Source organism: Micropterus salmoides, unplaced genomic scaffold (genome assembly GCF_014851395.1).
Source record: "Micropterus salmoides isolate LMB-PRFRI ecotype aquatic unplaced genomic scaffold, ASM1485139v1 Ms_hic_scaffold_1627, whole genome shotgun sequence".
NCBI classification, from domain to species: domain Eukaryota; kingdom Metazoa; phylum Chordata; class Actinopteri; order Centrarchiformes; family Centrarchidae; genus Micropterus; species Micropterus salmoides.
The window spans coordinates 2,175-15,178 of NW_024040738.1; the positions used below are offsets into that span (position 1 = coordinate 2,175).

The 13,004-nt window shown below is 40.5% G+C and overlaps 1 pseudogene; it reads right to left on the reverse strand.

Annotated features, from left to right (window-relative positions):
- Positions 1–6,524: 6,524 nt before the first annotated feature.
- LOC119906495 overlaps positions 6,525–13,004 on the reverse strand; it is a 41,474-nt pseudogene continuing 34,994 nt past the window's right edge.

Consider the following 13,004-nt stretch of genomic DNA (forward strand, 5'->3'; position numbering starts at 1 on the left):
GCTGTGAAACACACAAAATCCATACATTCAGTGTCGCTTTGGTTCTGCATATGAGATTTGTTGAAGGAAAAAAAACTACATTTTCATCCTTATGCAGCTCGCTGTCCTGATGTCTCCACCAGACCATAAATATCCACAGTGTGATGTGTATCACTAGTGAGCATAAGTGACCGCAGCTGTGGTCGTGTAGGAGTACGGACTGAGCAGTAAGTGGTAGGGCTTTCTGTAACTCCAGCCTTAACCCTGCAAAGACTTCCTCAACACTTCCCTGTCTTACACAGGTTCATCTGTTTGTTGAAAATGCATAAAACATAATTTGGACTGTCTGACATAAGCATCAAATATTGTTGTATTTGTTACATTTATTCGTGGACATAAGCGAATATGTGTGTGGTGTATTACGCAACATACAGCCAGGGATGGGCAAAAGGACAAAATGTATTTTAAAATAAGCTATTGTATTAACTACAATATAGCTGCAAGCTGCAATGATCAGTATCCAAGCAGGTCGCGAAAATGCAAATTTGAGAGAAGGACCAGATGCAGATGATTTAGGAGATTAAAGTGATGAAAGAATTTGGACTAAGTCAAGCCATTTTTGAGATAATTGCAGAAAGGCAAACTTTATAATTACAGCATCATTTTGAGGTTAAAGAGTGTCATTATATATATATATACCCCTGAGGGTGAAGGTTCAACCCACCTGCAGTTTTTGTGTTTGTGGAATGTAACTCATTCTAATCGTCTTTGTTTAAAGCAAAATGAAAGCAAAAAAACCATGCAGAGAGAATGGTTTTAGACCTTATATATATATGGTATCTGCATAATATATATTCAATATATTAATTAACATACCGCCGTTAAAAACAAAAATACACAGTATTGTCCAAATGTTTGGTGACGTGTTGATGAGCTAAAAAAGAAAATGTGTGCATACGTACAAATTACAGCAAGACACTGAATATCACTGTGGACTCACCAGTTGATCGATCTAAAAACCCTTTGAACACTTTATCTGCCATCTAGAGAATGTCAGTTTTGATTTTGGAAGCATTTGAACGAAGATATAGATGTTAATTGATTAGCATATTCTGAAAAGTTAGAAGTGCGGACTTCAGAATTGAAGGTTGCAGTGAGGCAAACATATAAAAAAGTTCCGCTCTCCAGGATGTATGGGTGATTTGAAATGAGAAATTTCTAGAAATTTATATTTTTTGTAATAAGCATGCCCACTTTCAGCAATCATTACTAAATTTTGTTGTACGAGATATAAACTATCCGTACAGATGTTCTAAGTTTGGTTATAACAGCTAGGCCAATTTTTATTTATGTACAAATATACGTTAAGACCCAAAAGTAAAAAAAGAAAAACAGATTGATGTATCAAATTGTTTAATAACTTCAGATCAGTGAAGTCTGTAGATTTTTTGTATTTTTTTGAGTAGTGGGTGGAATTTTCAAACCACCTGTCAATTTGGTGTGTTTTTGCTGCACAAACAGTTTTAGCAGAGAAAAGTAAGAAGAGTAGATCTGTAAGCAGGTTTCAAAGGGGTCCAAGCCCCCAGGCGTAAGCCGCGCCCTGCTGCCTGCCGAGGAGATGCAAGTTGGACCTGCAGTCCTGCAGTAAAACATTTATTTAAGACTAGCTTCGAAAAGTAATCTAAGCATATTTTGAAATTTGGCCTAAAAAGCACCACCTAGTGGCCGATTGATGCCAAATTTTGCACACATTCTTAGTGAGGCATGGGAACGCAATAGCATAAGTTTTGTGTTAACTGTACAGACCTATGCAGAGATATAATTTCCTGTTTTGTCCTTGACATTCTAGTTGTCTTTACAATATAAGCAATTACTGAATTATTAAAATTTTAATTATTTTAATAACTTTTGATCATGAGGGTCCACAGATTCTACATTCAAAATTTGGTGCAGACCGAACTCTCCGCTTGGAGTAGTAGTAATTATAGGCGGAAATGGCACGGCCTGGGAGGAGTTAAAAAAAGTAGGCTTTGCACATTTCCCGATTTTGCAGGAAAAAATTATACGGATATAGGCATGACCTAAATATGGATCTGGCCTATATCACGACATGCAGTTTTTGAATGTGCGGTGTACTATGTGGGAGTTATGGGCCAAAATCTGTTTACCTTGATTAAAAGTCTACCTGTTGGTTGACGTTTGATTTTTCTTTTTTTTTTTTTGCATCTAAGGTGTCTGAAGCAGTCTATACCAGCTCTGTGAATTTCACTTACAGAATTTTTACGGATTAGGCTGCAGTATGACTTTTACTTAAGGAAGAATACAAAAAACCCCAAAAGTAATAAAAAATCTGACTGATTTCAATAGGCTTCCCAGCACCACTGTTACTGGGATCCAGTTACTGGGATCTTTCCCCCCTCCAGCTTGGACCCCTAATTATGATCAGTTACGACGAAGTACACTAATCAACAATGGAAAAGAAAGTGCAGGAAACTGGACTGAGTGCAGCAGACCTGAAAATTATCAATGGCCACGTTATCTCCCGTCAAAACAAGCAGAACAGCCGGACTAAAAGTCGGTTACGCTTACCCAGGTTGGATGTAAGGGTTTTCCCAACCTACTCTTGGCTAATGTCGATGATGAAATAAGACTTAGACAAACTCAGCAACGGGAATTCAGAGACTGTGCCCTTATATTTCCTGAGACCTGGCTTCACAAGAGCATACCAGAGGTAGCTATTACACTTAAAGGGAGGACCGTCTTCTGCACTTACCAGAGGCTGGTAAGATGAGGGGGAGGACTGTGTTTACATCAACGATGCTTGGTGCTCAAACGCAGTCAAGGTGGATGGACAATGTTTATCAAATGTGGAATTTTTATTAAGTTGTCAGCCATATTATCTGCCAAGATAATTCACCAGTGTTTCTGTTACTGCTGTTTACATTGCTCCAGATGCAAATTCAGTGTGCCAATCAGCTGACATTTTCAACATCTTACTGTCTCAGGAGAGGGTTCCCACCTGCTTCAAGGCAGCCACCATCATTCCTGTAGCTAAAAAGTCTGCAGTGTCTGGTCTGAATGACTTCCCCCCTGTGGCTCTCACCCCTGTTAGGTTAGGTTAACTTTATTGTCCCCAAGGGTAAATTCTGCTTGGCACAGTGCAGTGTTGCTTCATAAAAACATCACAAAAGACATCAACAAGAACCTGAGAAGCATCGACATATACTTCACAAGAAATAAAATTCTGATGAAGTGCTTTGAGAAACTGGTTCTTCAGCACATAAACAACAACATCCCAGCCAGCCTGGACCCTCACCAGTTTGCTTTCAGAACCAACAGATCCACAGAGGATGCCATCTCCACTGCCCTCCACTCAGCCCTCACACACCCTGAGAAAATGCTGTTTGTGGATTTCAGCTCCGCATTCAACACTATCTCCCCATGAAACTGATCAGCAAACTCAGCACTCTGCAACTGGATATTGGACTTCCTCACAAACAGACCGTTCGGATTGGTGGACACACCTCCTTCACTCTAGTGCTCAACATCAGTCAGTTCTGGGATGTCTTTCATCAAAATGCCTGCTGATAATTATATACAGTGAAACTGGCTCACATCCAAGGCAAGCATGCAGCAATGAGAGCACTTGCTTTCTTCCTCTTTTAAGACACCATCCCTCCTGTAGACCCCTCCCTCATTATATATGCTTTCATACAAAAACTAGAAAATAAGACAAAGTATTACAGCACAGTCATGTGCAGAGGTGACACACTTACACAGTATACAGAATATACTTAAATGAAATGATGACAGTATTCAATTTTCTTAAATTGTGTTTTAATAAAATTGAATGGTAATGGTAATTTTATATACTGGTAAGAAGATGAAATCGCCTAGCTATAGCTTTAACACACTTACTACCACATACAGGTGCAGACAAGTATGTTCATTAAATCCAGCATAGTTTCTCCATATTTTAACCAGCCCTGTCTTGTAATTATGTACATTTCATCAAAGGTTCAGTGTGTAAATTTAAGTGGCATCTAGTGGTGAGGCTTGCTAATTGCAACCAATGGCTCACTTGGATGGTTCCATTTCCTGAAGTTGTTCTTCTGGCTTCAGTGTGTTTATGTGCTCTTAAGTTGGAATGTAGAATCAACATGGATGCTACTACAAAGATGCGTTGGATTAGCATTAACAGAGCGTATAGTCAACACGCAGACATCTATAATATCGTATATCAATTTCATTTCTAAAAGGCTGTGAAAACTCCTCTTTCAATATCTTTAAATAATATATACTACCCCTGGCAAATTTATTATTTGTGTCTTCTTATATATATGATTACTGTTCTGTCTGCTTCTTCTTCTTTTTGTAAACAAGATTTAAGCAGGGGGGAAAAAATCAGATTATTCTGACACAACATGAATGCACCATCAGTCACCACTCACCTCTCCTTTTCCAAGCGTGGAGGAGAAGCTTTTGGTGGCTGACATTTTTACACACTGGACCTTTAAAAGCAAGTTACAGATGCTGCTAACACAACTGTGGCTATATGGTAAAATGAAAGATACATTATGTCATGAAATAAGGCTCATTTTGCAAGTAATTGTAACAAAAGGGTTGACCCACCACCAAATTTATAAACACACAATTGGAACTTGCTATATTTATATAAATCTTTGCAATCAAAGCTGTAAAAAGGCATTTTACTTTCACTTATGATTAATTGACAGACACACAAAACACAGAATGTTTAATCTGTAACCCAGTCTTCAATAATATAAGAATTTACCTCAAATTTATATGATCTAAATTTATTGGGCCTTTAAAGCGAGACCTTATACATTCATTCTCTTGTATAGTCACACAAACACAGGACTAATCCAGGAACCCGCTGTATGGCTCCTGTGCGAAATCAAAAGTAAATAATGTCTTGATGTCTGATGAAGTAATGTACTGTAGTAAACTTAACATAAGTTATGTCAGGTATGCAACATAACTTACAATCTTTTCCAAGTAGATTTTGTGCTTAAAACTAAGGAAGTGGTTTTTGTGCCTTAAACTAACCAAAGCACAACCGGGTGGGAACGTGTGTTCAGTTTGTCTAGATCAAGATGTTAAAACACCACGCTGTCTGCGCTTACATAGCTTACATAGGTTGGGAGTATGTTCCCCTTCACATATGACTTGCGTTACTTTGTGTCTCTGTCCTACACAGTCTCAACTCTGCAACACAAAGAAAACACCTGATGCTAAGGCCTAAGTGGTCAATCACAGATGCTAAGCTGAATCAAAGCGTCCAGCACATTTTTTGTAATAATTTTACTAGATGAAGTTCTAAACCGAAGCCTCACATATTGGGTGTTATATAGATATAGATATGAGTTGTTGGGTAAAACAGACCTTCTGCCCCAGAAGCCCTTTTGAAAAGCCCCAGATCTCAAAAAGATTTTCTTTTAAACAAAAATAAGAACTGTCATTCCAATCATCCATTAAAGCCCTGAAAATAATCTGATATCGTTGGGTTCTCTGTCCTCTGTTAATCAGCATGCATCAGTTACAGCTTCAGGCCTGTCAGAGACTACTGGATTGTCCCCAGCTTTCGATTTTGATCAAAACATGTAAATATAACCAATGTTGTCTCTCAGTGTGTAGTTAATGTATTTGCAGCACAAACAGTTAACAGCAAGAGAATAACTTGACACACCTGATGCTCTGATGTCCCTTTTGGTCAGAGACAACTGACAGGCTGTTTGGGACTGTCCCTGCGCCAGGAAGCTTCCTTCTGAAGTGGCTGTGCTTCATCAGAGGTGCAGAAGTTAATATTTGTGGTGAGATTCCTGCTTAATCAGATGTTTTCCACCTCCGATGAAGAGTAGCACACTCTTCTCACCCAGTACAGTCCCAAACAGTTCTGTGTCTGTCAGATGGTGTGAAAGGGAATATCAGCAGGCATTAATACAGGCTAATGCACAGCAGAGCACAGGGCAGGTTTCGTTAAAATATTAGGGCAGTGGAAGTTAGAGAAGTGAGCTTGTGACTGGGAGGTCACCGGTTCAATCCCCGTAGCGGCAGGATAGAATCTGGGTGTGGAAATTAAACCACGCAGTTCTTGCCCTCCCTCATGTACCACCACTGAGGTGCCCTTGAGCAAGGCCCATCACCCCAACAGCTTAGTGGCCAACAAACCACTGCGGTTGTACTGGGCAGGTGTGAATTCGATCGGGGCCTTCCGGCAAAAGAGAGGCTTCCTCTCAGTGAAGCTCCCCTGAATAAATAAAGGTTAAAAAAATTATGACATGATTCTCATTATATTGCAACTTTTTTTAAAAGTTGGTCTTTAAAAAAGTTAATCTACATATCTGAAAGCAATACAGAATGCCTGTTAGATTTTTATATTTTGAATTGTCACCTGCCACCTGAATGTGTTTCCCTTTATAAAATTTTCCATACATTAATGGAGAAAAGGCAGACATTGGTCCCACCTCCACATTTAACACTTAAAGTGTGTAGTTGTAAATGCAGCTTCAAACTGAAAGCAATCACTGTTGCTTACACTTTTCAGAGGGGCTTTTGGGACTTTGAGGACTCTTGTTCTTTTTGCTCTTTCTGGATTTGTTCTGAGGAACTTGTTTGATGACTGTCTGAAGCTGTACAGAACTTACTTGCCCACCACTTGTCTCAGACACAGCCTCTATTGAACCAGCTTCCTCCATAGTTTCTGGGCCTACCACTGCTGCTTCTTCAGTCATGTGCACACTGTCATTCTGAACAAGATAACCAGCCTCCTCAGCCATCGCACCTGTTGCAATAAAACTAGCAATTCCTGTTTCTGCTGGGCCTGGGTCTCTATCCAACACCAAAGATGTGGCCTTGTCCACCACTTTAATCTCAGAATATGTAAGTGATACCTGCCCAGATGCATCATCTAATCCATCTCTAATCTTTAGTTCAAAAGTTACCTCTGCTTTGCCTTTTTCCAAAGTGCGATCTTCACCCTCAGTTTTAATTACGTCTGTGTTCTGGTAATTGGACTGAGTTATTTTACCCTCTGCTAGTTGTCCAGATGCCATTATGCTAGCACTGGCTCCTTTGTCTTCACTGGACATACAAACCTGTCCTGTGGCCACGATGGACAGGGATTCCTCTAAAGATGTGACCACATCCTCCAAGCGCTCACTCTCACTCTCTAAAGACTGTGAGTCTTCTTCTAAGATACAGTAAGACATAATGCCTTCTTCCTCTACGTAAGCGCTCATGCCTGATATGTCTTCTTTTGCATTTGCAACATTTTGGTCATCTGGCACTCTTATATTGTTCTGTAAAGGTGGGATCACAATATCCTCCTCTTTTTCTTCATCATATATGTTAATCGAGCACATAAGCTGATCTGACTGAGAACATTTTCTTGCTGCATCTTCTCTTTCACTTTTTTCATCTTGGTCTTCTGAAAAAGCAATATTTTGTTGGATGGATGGTGCGGCTTTCTTCCTTATCTCTCCATCATTTACACTGTCATCTGACATAAGCTTATCTTTCACTGTGTGGGATGAAACTTCTTTTTCTCTCTCTTTATCTTCACCTGAGATGATAGTTGTTTGCTGTACAGGTGACACCTCTTTCGCTCCATCTCTTATGTTGTCTTCTGAGATGAGCTGATCCTCCAGTGGAGAATCTCTTCCTGATGCTGCTTCTCTTTCAATCTCTTCACCTTGGTCATCTATGATGCTAGCATTTTGCTTTATGTGTAATGCCATTACGTCCACACTCCTTTCCTTGTTCTCTGGAACATATATGTCATCATCTGTGATTAAGGTATCATCCACTTCAGAACTCGCGTGAGATGCATTCTCTATTGTGCCGTCTTCATCTTCACCATCTGAGATGCTTATATTTTGCTGCACTGGTAACACCATTTCCTCCAGAGTATCCTCATCTTTCTCTTCTTCAGTAATGTTGTCATCTGAGATGAATTGAGCATCCATTTGAGAACTTGTGCTCAATGCATCTTGTCTTTCATATTGGTCATTGGAGGTGCTGAAACTCAGTGACACTCCTTCCTCCACCATTATCTCCTCTTTCTCTTCGTCACTTATACTGTCTACATTTGCATTGACATGATCCTTGTGGAATCCCAATCCTATATTTTGTTGATTGTCATGATCTTCTTTGTGTCCAGGCCTACTGCCTTTTGCTGTATGCAGATGTTGCTCAAATGTTGGAATGGTTGGCACATCAGAGCCCTCTACTTGTGCTTGAGTGGTAATTTCCTCTGACACTGATATCAAATTTGAATCACCCAGTTGTCCTTCCTCTTGGTTAGTTATTCTTTTGCTCACAGAATGAAATGTTTTTTCTCCAGCATCAGCAATACCTGTCTTTGCATGGCCTTTGTCTATCTTATGCTGTTCACTATGATCCACTAGTTCTGGCATTGCTTCTAGATCAGGGATGGACCTGTCTTCAGACGCATTCACTCTGTTTGTTGAAATCTCATTTAGAGTTGCTGACAATTCATCACCTACAGTATTGAGCCCCACTTCACAATCTAACACTTGCTTGTGCTCAGCCTCAACCTCTTCAGGTGCATCACTGGTGACAGTAGTTATTTCCCCCAGATTATTTCCGGCCTGTATATTATCAGAAGTGGCAAAAACCTGGTGTGTTTCAAAGTCTGAAACAACTTTCTTTACTAGACTTACATCCTTCTCCAGCTCCCTTACACTGTGATCCTCTTTGATTTTATTTGATTCAGGTTTGGACCTAACTTCAGAACTTCTGTTCTCTAGCCCTTCAACTATGCTGAACTGAACGGGTTTTCCTTTATCTTCTGCTTCTTCTGTCGAAGGAGCTGCTTTCTGTCTGCCCACACTTTCTTCTGTGCCCTCATGTATTTGATCATCTATAATAGAAGTGGCTTTTCTTTGTCGAGGAAATTTTGATGTCTCTTCAATCTCTTTGTCTGTATTGACTAAATCGGTGACATCCAATCCAGGTAGGAAAGCTTCTGCGGAGGACCTTTCAGTAACTAAAGATATACCTTTCTCTGACAAACCTTTAGAGGGAACACAATTTTCCTGCTGTTCTGATTGTGAAGTCATAGCTGCTTCTTCTGCATTCTCTTGTGGGCCATTGGATTCTGCTTGAAATTTGTTTGTAGGAGCTTCAGTGGTTTTATTTAATTGATCAGCCACAATTCTATCCATTGTATCTCCTGGTTTCTCTACCACTGTGTCAGACTGCTCAAATGATGTCTGCAGGGCAGCTGGCCCCGGTAATGGTTTCACAATATTGTCCTCAAGATTTGCACTTGTTTGTGTTGGATAGTCTTGGATACCCTCATAGTTTTTAAGTGTGCTTTGGACCATCTCACTAGGATCCTCATCTGTGTCTTGCTCTGATTGCTGTTCTACAACTGTATCATCGTGCATGTTCTGAGCTGGATAACTGTCATGCTTTAACAGATTTTTTACCATAACCACTTCATTTAAAGGCAGATGAGTTTTAGTGGTTTTAGTAGGAATGATCAAATTTACAACATTACTCATCTTGTCTTCCTTTGAATCTATTCTACATACTTTTAGAATACCACTGGCATTCACTGTTTGCTCCAATGGAGGTATTTCTTCGAACAGGGTTACACTGACTGGCCTAATACCGACTTGACTCAGCCCAGCTGGACAAATTCCAGCCTGTCTGACTTCTGGCTCCACTGACACCCCATATTCCATCCCCATCATTGGCTGTTCAACACCAAATCTCAAAACAGTTACTGGCCCTAACCCCATCTCCCCTGGCTGCCCAATCCTTGTTTGCCCCAAATTTCTATTTTCCGCAACAACACCCAAGTTTTTAGCAACAGTATGTCCTGGCAAAAAGCCACACACAGTCCCCTGGGCTGCTGGGTCTAACACCCCCTGAGGGGGAGCAGCTTCTTTTACCAGGATAGCACCTCTTGGCAAAGTGCCCTGAGATGACCCTGGGTCCACCCACTCTGCCCCACCTGGACTACACTTATTCTCAACTAACATATTACCATCAGGTTTTGGCCCTGTTATTTTCCAGCCATCCACAAGTACTGAGCCCTGACCCTGACCTGGGCTAACAGGTAGCAACAGGGTGGGGCTGGTAGGGCTTTTGGGGCTCTCAATGCCTTGGATAACTAACCCAGAAGGAGAGAGCCTTGCGATCCACTGATTAAAAGTCCAGAAGGACGTTGGGGTCCACTGACTACATACAGGCCTGGAAAATTAGATCCATTGGTTACATCAGCCAGCAAAACAGTGTTCTGAAGCTGTGGTTGAATGACATAGTGCATGGGCTTTTGCACAGGGCTGGTAGTGTAGTAAACTGGTGGCTGCTGTAGTACCAACTGTCTGAACTTGATAGGGCAGGGTAGCAGAATTACTGATGTTAGAGGAATGACTGTTGTTAGTAACCTTGGTGTGAGGAAGTGTCATAGATGGCAGGGCAGTGCTTACAGTACTGTTGGATGATTTGGAGATGTTTGTTGATGACATGACTTTCTCTGTCTTTATATCAGTATGCTCAATTATGGGCTCAACATCTAGTTCAACAGTATCCACTGTGGTTTTGAAAGCAGCAGCTGCTTTGCATGTCGGGGAGTTTTTAGGTATTGGTGTAGAAGCTGAACAGATCTCAGCTAGAGTCCTGAACTTTGGTGCAAGGTCATTGAGGAACTGCAGGTCGTTATCAGACTCTAGGAGGCTGCAGCAGTCCACTGAGCCAGTAGGAGAGCTCTGGCCCTCAAAATCATACACCATCAGGCTGTCCTTCACTGGCACAGCACACATCGCTTTCTGTTTAGGACAAAGAAATAGCACAAACACAACTCAATCAACTCTGAACATATGGTTGTATGTGGAAGATCTGGTGAGAAATGCAAAGCTAACATAGTACCTGTGAGTAGTAATCATTAAGGAAAACATCAGATAGGGCTATATCCTCATACACAGCTGTCATGTGTTGGATGCCAAGTGTTTGCCTGCTGAATGTATCGCTGCCATTGCCATGGTTGAACGAAGCCCTTGAAAACCTGTAGGCATTGTCAACCTCCATCAAATGCTGGCTGGTTTCCTGAAACTTCTGCACAGATTCATTGTAGATTGTGGATGTCTGATGAGAGTCTTTGATTTTTAAAGGAATGGTGTTAAATATTGGTGCTGGTGCCATCTCAGTTTTCTTTTGGGTCCCCAAAATGATAGGGACACTTTGGATTGGCACTTCCTAAAAAAAAGAGCAGAAGAAATAAAATGAAAAAAAAATACTTATTGACACATATTATGTATGATTTTGACAACTTCAGTATATTGGTAAACTAAAATAAAAAAGTTAGGTATCTCTTCCCCTAAAAAAAAGACAAAAAGGCCAGCCAACCTTATCCTCGCCTCTGCCTTCAGTGTGGTAGGATATGAGGTGTTCTTTGGCATCAAATGGCAGATCACTAAATTGGTCAGGAAAGATAGTGTTTGCTCCACACTGACAGACCAACAGGAGAAGAGGGATGACTGCAGAGAGAAGCCAAATATTCAGAACAACATAAAGCTAATTTTTGCTGTATTGAATTAAAACAACAACACAGTCAATATTTACTAAGGCTAATCGCCTCTTCCACTGTGCTTCCTTGCCAAATGCAAAGACGTCTATGTCATGCAGTATACTGGATAAGCAGTATAACTTTAGCAACTTTTGTGTAGGACCGTAGATACACTCCTTAGAAATTAATTAATTAAAAAACAGGAAAATCTTTGTTTTAAAATGAATATGTGTTATATGATGTGATAACTCACAAGTCAGCAAACACATTGCCATCAGCAGAAGGCCGATGGCTGGGGCAGACAGCTCAGAAGTTCCTAGTCTGGCTGCCTTAAAGCTGCAGTTCTTTGTTTCCACACAGGTACAAACGTCCACAGTAAAACCTCAGTGGCTGGGCAGGACAAACCCTGAGCGTCCAACACCTCCACCTGCACCTCATATGAACCAGGCCACAGCGCATTGCGTGAGTGAAGTGCAGCACTTGTCTCTAGAGGCAACAAATGATAGCCCTCTGTCAAACTTACACTGTATTATCATTATTAATATTGGACTTCAGCAGTAATACTAGTAGTACTACTACTAGTTCTACTGATGTATGCTACTAGACACAGGCACATATAGGCAATAGAATTTGTATGTCAGGTTTTAAACTAAATTGAGTTTGATGGATTAAAATAAAACAATAACAAACTCTCTATAGCACTTTTCAAACTCACTTTTTGGTTTCTGAAATTCTAATACAAAATCCTTAAACTTTGACTCTGATTCAAGGGACAGCTCTCTTTTTAGCAATTTAACCCCTTGACGCCGATTGTCGCGAATTCACATCATACCTCTTCCTTGCAGACTGCAAGCCAAAATAGCACATGGATTCCCCCAATGCCTGCATATTTGATACAAACCTAGGAACCTTTTGCAAGCCCTGGTTTCTCATTTATGCCTGTTGTTGCTAATTTGCATCATACCTACTCATACCTGAATTTATATCTTTTCTATGTTCTAAAGACAAATTAACAATCTTCACTTAATTTAACATCAGCTTGAAAGCAAATGAAAACACAAATAATATATTTCTTCATATCTTGGTCCTTTACACTATACAAATACAGAGCATTTACATAGCATTTACATTGTGACAAGCTCTTGCTAAAAAGAAAATTTGAAAAACAGTCACAAATGCATGAGGAAAGAAAATAGTTTGTGTCTGTTTTAGAACATTTTCTCACCATTGATGACTTCTACGTCCCAGCTGCCTCCTGTCCCATCAGGTATGATTCTGAATGTCAATGGAGCAGCGTTAGGGCTAACATCTTCGTCAAAAGCAGTAACATAAACAGTTTTTCCATCAGAGCACAGACTGCTGTGGGTGGAGTTCAGGGTGGGACAGTGGTCATTGGAATCACTGACTTGAATGGCTATTGTTCCCGTGGCTGTCTTTGATGGCATGTCTGAGGATGACAACAAAC